General features: G+C 41.7%; 1 long non-coding RNA gene across 1 annotated transcript in view; it reads right to left on the reverse strand.

Annotated features, from left to right (window-relative positions):
- Nucleotides 1–8,102: 8,102 nt before the first annotated feature.
- Nucleotides 8,103–8,474, reverse strand: part of LOC103591600 — a 4,262-nt gene continuing 3,890 nt past the window's right edge. The window contains exon 2 of the long non-coding RNA XR_550591.1: nucleotides 8,103–8,463. This is a non-coding gene — a long non-coding RNA (uncharacterized LOC103591600). The remainder of the gene's footprint in view (nucleotides 8,464–8,474) is intronic.

Here is an 8,474-nt window from a genome sequence, read left to right on the forward strand (position 1 = left end):
ACCACACTCTCCCAAGTGAGCTAACCAGCCATCCCTATATAGGGATCCGAACCCGTGGTTGGCGTTATCAGCACCACACTCTCCCAAGTGAGCCATGGGCTGGCCCTTGTGTTATCTTTTAATGCTATTTTCCCACATACTTTGTGAAGTACCCTTATATATTTTAAGCTATATAAATAGATATATAGATACAGATATATAGAGATATCCATATATTTACATATTTAGGTATTATTCTAATATATCTAAATTATTCTAATAGATCTAAGCATAGATGACACACATCCATATCCTTTATCCATATCCATTTTTTTCTTTTTGTTTTTTACTTTTTTGTTTGTTTTTATCCATATACATTTATATTATATATCTTTATAAATGCATAAAAAAAGATCTAGAAAGTACATGCTGAAGTTAACAGGGCCTCTCTCTTCAGAGGGATGTAGGATTGGGAAGAAGGTGGGAGCACAGCGAGGCTCGTGTGCGCAGCCATGTTGCTGGTCTTCCATTGCTGTCAAGCAGCTGCTAAGTGTTCTCTCTGTGTAAGTGCTCTGGCCTTCTGTCTGGCACAGTTCAGGGTGTGCTTAAGATCCCCTGTCTTTGGTATTCTGTTGTCATTACATGCCCAGCTGTGGATTTCTTCTTATTTACTCTGCTGGGTATTTGTGGGGTGTCTTGATTTTGTAAACACAAGTTTTTCACCAGCCATTCTTCCTTTAAAAATTACCTTTCCTCCATTCTCTCTATTATTTCCTTCTGTGACTCAAATATGATGTAGTTAGACCTTCTCATTATGTTGTTTCTTTCTTTCCAACTTCTTTATACTTTCCTGATAAGTATATGTCTCACTGTTTCATTCTAAATAACTTTTTTAACATACGTGGGTACTTCAAAAAGTTTGTGGAAAAATGGAATTTAAAAGATAAAGCGAATCTTTCCAGGAACTTTTAAAAGACCCCTTGTATTTCTCCAAGCCATTAATTCTCTCTTCAGTTGGGTCTAAGCTGTAGTTTAACCCATCAATTGAGTTTTAGATTTCAACAAATATTTATTTTTACAAGAACGAATGAGTTCTGTGGAAAAAGAAGGGCGTTCCCCAGAGGTGTCAGCAAAGGTGAGGAGGTCCAAAAGGACACGTGTACAGGAATGGGAGAAGAGTCCTAGGATGGAAGGATGAGGGTTTTGCCCAAGCCCATCCTATTAGAGATGAGTCCTCTCTGGTGCAGAGAAGTTCAATATTCTGCTCAGGGTCACACAGCTGGTTGGGGCTCTGTGTCAGCATTAGAATGCAGGCCTTCTAATTTATTGATTAGAGCCTAGTAAACGGTCAGGACCATCCCACTAGGGAAAGATGTTAGGCTGTGAAAAGGAGATGGACCCCACCCTGTGTCATTCAAATTAAGACATGAATAGTGTAAAAAAATCCAACAAATATCTGATGTTTTTTCATGATGACTACTTTGATGCATTTGTTAAAAATATAAAATACTAATAATCCAAACTGCACCCTCCCCCTTTTCCCTTTCGGTGCCCTAGCATTGTGGTAAATGAAATACATGCTTTGACTAGGCCATTGGGAACGGCAGTCTGCAAAAGGAATAGCCACAGATCTGCCTGCACTCAGAGCAGGCAAGGTGCTATTAAATGCAGCTGGAAGCCAGGGCAGGGGAAGAGGTGGGGGGCTCCTGCAGAGTCCCCAGCTCCTCCCAGTTAATGGTTCTGGGGAAGAGGAGATGGAAGGCAGAGATGCCTGAGGAGACTGACCTGGGGCACCATCGCCATCTGCTGGTGTGCTGTGGCCATGGTGGTTGCCCCGGCTGCAAGCGGAGCAGGCAACTTGGCAGCAAAGCAATATGAGAGAACAAAGGAGGCCTACGGGTGGAGGTGCCAGGCAGGCTTTGGCCGTGCCTGAAGAAGAGCTGCCCCATTCTGTCCATCACTGGAATGACTGCCACCCATTCTGGAAGTATACAAGCCGGCTGCTGTGGACTGGGCTTTGCTGGACTTCCAGGAGTCATCATTTGGCAATCAGAATGATCACAAGGTCTTAGAATCATTAAGGCAATCCCCACTCCCAGGAGACAGTCACACGGAAGCTGAAAGCTGCCTGAGGTCACCCAGCTTGCCCTGCTGCTGCTTCAGCCTCCCCTCCCTGTCACTCCTCCTCCCCCACCCCAGTGTGGGCAGCCTTTTTTCCCCAGGGTCATCAGTGACGTATGTCTGGCCACAAGTGGACGAACTTTACCTTATCTCTGAGTCTTCCCTGTGGCACCCGGCCTGGCCCCACTCTCTCTCCTTCTCCCTGCTTGTCTTCCTGACATTCTGCCTTCTTCCTCTGCTACCCGCATCTCAGCCTCCACCCTGGGTATCTCCTGTACAACTGTCCCTTCAACTGCCATTTGGATGCTTGGGATAAGTTGCTGTCACCAGCCTGGATATTTCTCTGGAGTATTCCTTGCATTCATCCCAGGCATCTGGGCAATCCATTGCCCAAATCCACCCCGTCCACACAGGAGCTCAGCACTGCAGCCCCCTCCTTTCCGATTTTTTTTTTTTCTTTTTCTTTTTTGGCGGCAGGCCGGTAAGGGGATCTGAACCCTTGATCTTGGTAACGTTTTCTTTTGAAATAATTTCAAACTTACAGAAAAGTTGCAAGAATAGTATAAAGAACTCCCTTATACCCTTTACCAAGAGTCACAACTTTTTAACTTTTTAACATTTTGCCCCATTTGCTTTCTCTTCTATCTCTCTCTCACACACACTTACTTACACTGTTTATTTTATTAAACTATTTGGGAATAGGTTACATCACAGTCCTTAACCTGTAATATTTCAGTGAGTTATTTCCTTAGTATAAGGATATTCTTATACATAACTATGGTATAATTATCAAATTCTTTTTCTTTTCTTTTTTTTTTTAAAGATGACCGGTAAGGGGATCTTAACCCTTGGCTTGGCATTGTCAGCACCACACTCTCCCAAGTGAGCCATGGGCTGGTCCATATTATCAAATTCTGAAAACTTAACATTGAGATAGTATTTTTTACCTAATCAAGAGTCCATATTTCAATTTTGTCAGTTGTCCCAAAAATGTACTCTATAGCACTTTTTGTTTGTCTCTTTAGTCCAGGATCACATATTTCATTTAGTTGTCATGTCTCTTGAATTTCCTTTAATCTGGAAAAGTTCCTGGGCTTCTCTTTATCATGTATGACACTGACATTTATAAAGAACACAGGCCAGTAATTTTATAAAGTTCCTTAAACTTTTTTTTTTTTTATATTTCCTTTCCTCCTATATTTTGTTTTGTTTTGTTTTGGCAGCTGGCTGGCCTGTACGGGGATCTGAATCCTTGACCTTGGTATTATAGCTGGTATTTCTTGCTCTGAGTGCCAGTTCCTCAGGTTAGGAGCCAGGACCATATCCTGGATCTCTGTCCTTCTCCTTCATTCCTGCCCACCCATCACCAGATCCCAGTGCCCGACGTCCTTCCCTCCCGTGCCTGCAGCTCTGCCATGACTGTGCCCTCATCGTTCCTCACCCACCATCCATCCTTCATTCTGCCCTCAGTGACTGTACTGCCTCACACTACTCCCTTCTAAGCCCTCTACAGGCTGACCGCTGAAGTATGGCCTTGAAGATCAGCCGCATCAGGAGCTTGGTAGAAATGCAGAATCTCAGGCCCTATTCCCAGAACTATGGAATTAGAATCTGCATTTTAACAAGTTCCCCAAGTGTTTAAGAAGTTCTGCTCTCATAGGTCCCTGAGGCTTACAGACTCCTCAGCTCCATATTCAAGGTTTTTTTTTTTTTTTAAAAGATGACCGGTAAGGGGATCTCAACCCTTGGCTTGGTGTTGTCAGCACCACGCTCAGCCAGTGAGCAAACCGGCCATCCCTATATAGGATCCGAACCCACGGCCTTGGTGTTACCAGCACCGCACTCTACCGAGTGAGCCACGGGCCAGCCCCATATTCAAGGTTTTTGTAGTATCCCTCTCTACCCACCTCCCCCAACTTCATCTCCTACCTCAACTACATTCATGAACTCATGGTATTTCAACTTCGCACAGTGTGTTCCTTCTTCCTAGAATGCCCTCTGTTTCATGAGACTCCTGCCCAAGATTAGGCTTACACATCACCTACTTGCTCTGAACACCATTTCCTCTGGACCCCTCTCTTTTTATCCCAGCTTCTGTTACATGGAACCGCTACTCCTAAGGTCTCCTAATCTTTGAGTGACTGTTTGTCATGCTAGTTGGTGAACTCCTTAAGGGAAAGCCTGCATCTTATATACCTCCTTATCCTCAGTGCTCAGCACAATTCAAACATTTGTTGAGTAAGTAAGTGAAATAAACAGCTTTTCCTGCATGGAGGCCCTACTTCCAAGTAGATCTGAAGTGGGTATTGGGGTATCCAAAGTGGTATCCAAATACCAGAGCCACAGAATGTTGGGACAAAGGTGGACACAGGAACATCTAGTTCAAATGCCTTTTGTTATCCATGAGGAAAGGCACCAGAGGAAGTAACTTACTCCACGTTCCTCTGTTGGAGAGGTATGGCCCGTGAGTCACTATTATCTCATGCTTTGTCCTTCCTGGAGCCAAGTGTCCTTAATTGTGAGGAGCAGAGGAGTAAAAATCAAAGTGAATTGCAGATGAGTGTGAACAAAATGGAAATATTTTTGTAAAGTTTTAAAACATGAAAGACAATTTTGTATCTTCTTACTTAGGAAATGATCATAGTGACAGGGAAGGATAATGGTTACCTTGTGAGGGTTGGGGGAGGCTGGGGGCTTTAACTATGCTATTTGTTCTTAAGTTAGTGAGCATTGATTTATTTTTTATACTTCTTTGCATACTTTTTTTTCGGGGGGGGGGGCAGCTGGCCAGTATGGGGAATCTTTGCATACTTTAAAATTTTTATCTGAACCAGGAGATCACACCTTTCACATACTAGTCATCCTAAAATTTTAGAATGAGTTCAGTCTTGCCCAAGGTCCTCAGAGTTAACCGATTCTCAAATTTGTGGGTATCCATATATAAGAGTTTCTACAGTCATTGCAAACTTTCTGTATGGCAGGCTTGCCTGTTGTAACAGGCAAGGTTTGGAGGGTAGGGAGCATTCTAGAAAGAGAATTGGAGCATAAATGAACATAGAATAAGGCTGAGTTTATATCTTAGCACTTGGTCTAAAGAGTTCAGGTTTCATTTCATAGGCAACAAGGAACCATTAAATTCTCAAGTAAGAATGGGTTGACCTAATTAGCCAATTTAGCAAGTTAATTGTGGTAAGGATAGGTCAGACAGGAAACCAGCTGGCTTTTTCAACAATCCAGGGAAGTATTACCTACTGAAAGTAAATTTATTTATTTTTTGTGCTGGTCAGTATGAGGAATCAAACCCTGACCTTGAAAGTAATTTTAAGAAGCATTTGATCCCTGTACTGGCCAGCCACAAAAATAAATAAATAAAAGCAAATTAAGTTGAGGTGAAGCAAGATTGTCTATGACTAGATAATCTTTATTTATTTATTTATTTAACTTCTCAAAATACATTGTACTTGATTATCATGCCTCTTTACCTGTCCCTCCCCACCCCCATCGTATCTGTTCTCTTGACTTAAACAGTTCAAGGAATTTTTGTAGTTATTGTCTTCTCCCCGACCCTGCTTTATTTGTGTGTTTATTTATTAATTTTTAGCTCCCACACGTAAGTGAGAACATGTGGTATTTCTCTTTCTGTGCCTGACTTGTTTCACTTAATATAATTTTCTCTAAGTCCATCCATGTTGTTGCAAATGGTAGTATTTTGTTCTTTTTTATAGCAGAGTAGTATTCCATTGTGTAGATGTACCAAAGTTTCCTTATCCACTCATCAGATGATGGACATTTGGGCTGGTTCCAGCTCTTGTATATAGTGCTGCAATAAACATTGGAGTACAGGTATCCCTTTGGCATGATGATTTCCATTCCTCTGGGTATACTCCCAGCAGTGGAATAGCTGGGTCATGTGGTAGATCTATGACTAGATAATTTTTGAAGCTGTAATGGGCAAAAAAGAATTTTTATTATTTCACTTTTCTATGTTTGCAAGTTCTCCTTGTTTTTTAAAAAAGTAATAATCTTATAGAAATCATAAATCCACACTTACATGACAAATTAAAAAACCTAATTACAAGAATGGATGCTTGGCTTTGGGATAGATAGTTTTTCACACATGAACTACAAAGGTGCTATGTCATCTCAAACACTCTGGGTAAAAGATGGGTTCGAGAAAACTAGTATGTGGTTCAGAAATAGATGTTGAAGGGCCGAGCCCGTGGTGCACTCGGGAGAGTACAGCGCTGGGAGCGCAGCGACGCTCCCGCCGCGGGTTCGGATCCTATATAGGAATGGCCGGTGCGCTCACTGGCTGAGCGTAGGGTGGGCAACACCACACCAAGGGCTGCGACCCCCTTACCAGTCACGAAAAAGACAAAAAAAAAAAAAAAAAAAAAAAAAAAAAATGTTGAAAAGCTTATTTTGTTCATGAAAAGCAACTGAGAAAAAACAGCATTTCCAACTGAAAATTGTTTTAAAATATGTACAGATATTAATTACAAGTAAATATTTGGCTATTTCCACTATTATAAGAAAAGTTTATGTGGTCTAATTAATCAAGGCTTTTGAATTTTCTCATTGGGAATACGGAGTCTTGTGTTTGGGAAGGTACCGTAATATGGCTAAATAGTACAGTTATATATAATTTCATATGCACTTGAAAACCATCTCTATACATATTCTCTATGTACTCTCTCAAAAATACATGGGTTCAGGGCCGGCCTGTGGCTCACTTGGTAGAGTGCGGTGCTGATAACACCAAGGCCACGGGTTCGGATCCCATATAGGGATGGCCGGTTCGCTCACTGGCTGAGCGTGGTGCTGACAACACCAAGTCGAGGGTTAAGATCCCTTTACCGGTCATCTTTAAAAAAAAAAAAAAATACATGGGTTCAGATCCCCATACTGGCCAGCCAACAACAAAAAAACCCAATAAACCCCAATGTGATAAAAGAGTGGAAAAGAAAAAGGGTGGGGAGGATGCTTGGATATGGTCTCTTTGGAAAGGTTAAAAAAAAATCCCAGTGAACATCTGGGAGAGGAAATGGGGTGGCAGTGTTTAATGTAAACACTTTCATACTATGGGTATGTTATCTCCTCCAAGTCTTCACAACATATAAACATTTAAACACTGATACTCACTGGAGATTGGTTTTACAGGGAACTTCACCTCTTCATACATTAAAAAAAAATTAGAATATTAGCTCAGCTGGCTAGATCACAGCCTTGTAACAACAAGCCAAAGTTCAGATCCCCATACCAACCAGCTGCAAAAAAAAAAAAAAACCACACAAAAAACAAAAAAACGCTGGGATAATGCTTCTAAGTAGGTGCAAACTAGAAGGGAAGACAATGTGGAAATGAAGTTTTCTTGACTGCAGGAGGGATCACGGGTGAAATATTTTAGCTCTTAGTATTATGTTTATGTGAGATTTAAAATTTGTCAAATATGCTTGAATTACTAGTTTTCAACATTTATAGTGTATAGAAAGGAACACAAGTTCTTCTATCCCAGGGACCCCTCTATTTTGTAAAAACTTGTGCTCCAGCAGTTACATTTTGGCCAATGGCTCCCAGCATCACACTTCTGAATTTCTCCAGTTCCAAGTGGGCCAAGGACTTACAAACATCTGTCCTGTTTTATTCTGTAGTATCCTCAATCTGGCTCCTTCAGAACACCATTGAAACTCCTATCAGCTTTAAGGTCCCTCCTTTGGCCTGTTGCTTTATCCATTAAATGAATTAATGGATACTGTAAGGAAATGCCAGCAGTTTTTAATGGACTCATTTCTTCTTGGGAATCAATCTGAAGCACAAGTTTGTGTTTGGACTCAGGAAATAACTGGAGGTCATTCCGGTGATCCCTGAAGCCAGGCCATGAGAGAACACTTTGGACTCTTGAGAAAATGTGACTGCTCCAACTGGTTTTAGTTACATGTGGTCCCAGAACCTTAAAAAGAAATGCAATTCTCTTTATATCCATCAAGAACTAGGCAAACAGCACAGGTTCAAGATTATTTTTATTTTCAGAGCCTGCAAGAGTTGGTTAGCAATGCTAGCTGAGTTGGTACAATCTGAAGGCATTTGACCAACAGCATCCCTACAAACAAGACCAGAGACTAACCGGGATGTTTTGTGTGTGGGAAGAGGCCCTTCTCCCTTTCCCCTACTCCCCACATACTTCTTCCAACAAGATTGTTTTATAGCCAAATAAAACTCAAACCCATAACACAGCAACTAGTCATCTCCAATATCACTGATACCTCTCCCTACCCCCCAGAATAGTAAGCCAAGGTAAGAGGGGAGACTGACTGTTATAAGAAAAACCTGGCCACACCCCAACGGAACAATGATGGCTGGTGCCTGAGGGTGGG

Source organism: Galeopterus variegatus, unplaced genomic scaffold, assembly GCF_000696425.1.
Source record: "Galeopterus variegatus unplaced genomic scaffold, G_variegatus-3.0.2 Scaffold996, whole genome shotgun sequence".
Classification (NCBI taxonomy): Eukaryota; Metazoa; Chordata; class Mammalia; order Dermoptera; family Cynocephalidae; genus Galeopterus; species Galeopterus variegatus.